Source organism: Morus notabilis, unplaced genomic scaffold, assembly GCF_000414095.1.
Source record: "Morus notabilis unplaced genomic scaffold, ASM41409v2 Scaffold97, whole genome shotgun sequence".
In the NCBI taxonomy this organism is placed as follows: Eukaryota; Viridiplantae; Streptophyta; class Magnoliopsida; order Rosales; family Moraceae; genus Morus; species Morus notabilis.
This window is the reverse complement of record NW_010357090.1, coordinates 93,718-95,778: the sequence shown is the minus strand read 5'-3', so window position 1 is coordinate 95,778 and position 2,061 is coordinate 93,718. Positions and strand designations below refer to the sequence as shown.

The 2,061-nt window shown below is 40.8% G+C and overlaps 1 non-coding gene across 1 annotated transcript; it reads right to left on the bottom strand.

Annotated features, from left to right (window-relative positions):
* Nucleotides 1-1,508: 1,508 nt before the first annotated feature.
* Nucleotides 1,509-1,615, bottom strand: LOC112091232. The gene has a single exon (XR_002902047.1). It is a non-coding gene; the product is annotated as a small nucleolar RNA R71 (small nucleolar RNA).
* Between the last annotated feature and the right edge of the window lie 446 nt (nt 1,616-2,061).

Sequence of the window (2,061 nt, the reverse complement as noted above, 5' to 3'; positions counted from 1 at the left end):
GTTAGCTTAACTCTCTTTTGTCATTTAGCTACTAATTCTAGATATGGATTGTACTGGAGCTTTGGATCTTGTAACTATCATTATGAACTAAGTTGTTGTAGCTAGGTTTGCTAATGGAACCAATATTGTAAGAATGATAAGTTGTTTCTGAGATGCTATTAATCTACTATTCCTGTTCATTCATGTGAGCTAATATCTATTTCTATTCTTGACTGCCCATAGGATACAAGATTAAGATTACTACTGGAAGGGTTAGTTTTAATCGGATTAGCATGAATGATGCTTGTTCAATGAACTTGCTGAGTTGTTAATTAGTGGATGGGGTAGGGATATATTATTCACCTTGCATAACTTAATGAAACCTGAGCTTAAATCTGCAGTCCTATAGCTGGATCTACATAGGAATGTATTGGAAATATCTTGAGGGACCACAGTCATAATCAATTCGGAAGAACTTTATGCATCAACGAGTTTCTGTTGACAGGATAGTAGAATGCTGCAGCATTCTTGGTAACATTCTAGTCAGACTTACAGTAGAGGAGAAGTTAGCAGGCCTAGCTCATTTTTACCACTAAATTACATCCCATAACTACATTCTTGTTACTTTTAGCCATTAGATTTCATTTCATTTGCATTCATTTTAATTACATCATGTTAGTGAATTTGTGCCGAATTTCTTTCTTGTTTGTTTTGTTGAATATACAACTCCCGACACATATTTTGGTGATTCATTCCTCGTGGGATCGATATCCGTACTTGTGTACACTTTATTACTTGTTAGCGACACATGCACTTGCGAGCATAATTATCACGCAACAAGTTTTTGGCGCCGTTGCCAGGGAATTGAAATCATTAAAGTATTTGTAGGAGTTAATTTGTTTTTACGTTTTTTTACTTTTTAATCTCATTCATTTGGTTCTTAATTCCTTAGGTTACTAGAGTTACTTGCATGAATCTACCGCAAGACTTGGAGTTGCTGCCTTTGGATCCTGAAATCGAAAGAACATTTCGAGCTAGGAGAAGGGAACAACAAGGCTTAGCAGGAGTGAGAGACATGGCAGAAGGGGCAACAGGAAACAACGGGCAGCAAGTAATTGCCAACAACCCTATTCCACAACCAGAGCCGATTGATGATAGAAACAGGGCCATTCGAGACTATGCAGTGCCCATTTTGCATGGACTCAACCCGGGCATCGTAAGGCCAGCAATTCAGGCGCCTCATTTCAAGCTAAAACCCATGATGTTCCAAATGCTCCAGACCGTGGGGCAGTTCAGTGGCATGGCAACTGAAGATCCTCACATCCATCTTAGACAATTTATGGAAGTGAGTGATGCTTTTAAGCTATCGGGGTGACTGAAGATACATTGAGGTTGAAGCTATTCCCTTATTCCTTGAGGGATAGGGGGCACAAGTGTGGCTGAATTCCTTGCTTCTGAATTCGGTGACATCATGGGATGAGTTGACAGAAAAGTTTCTCATGAAATACTTCCCTCCAACCAAGAATGCCAAGTTAAGGAATGACATTACCTCGTTCCAACAAGCAGATGGGGAGTCATTGTATGAAGCGTGGGATAGATTTAAGGAACTACTGCGGAAGTGCCCTCATCATGGGATCCCCTACTGGATTCAAATGGAGACATTCTATAATGGTCTCAATGGGCAAACACGGGCTATAGTGGATGCCGCAGCAGGTGGAGCCATTTTGGCCAAATCTTATAATGATGCATAGAGATTTTAGAGAGGATGGCAAACAACAACTATCAATGGCCAACCGAGAGGCATAATGCAAGGAAGGCCACTGGAATTCACGAGGTTGACGCCATCACTGCACTCTCAGCGCAAATGTCATCCTTGACGAATATGGTAAAGGCATTAAACACATCGGTAGGGGTAAATGTAGTGCACACTACTGGTTTTTCATGTGTTTACTGTGGAGATAGCCACCAATATGAAGATTACCCATCCAACCCCACCTCTCCATGCTATGTTGCTAATTTCAACAGGGGTAATCATCACTATTCAAATCCTCATAACCAAGGGATGAGGCAACATCCAAACTT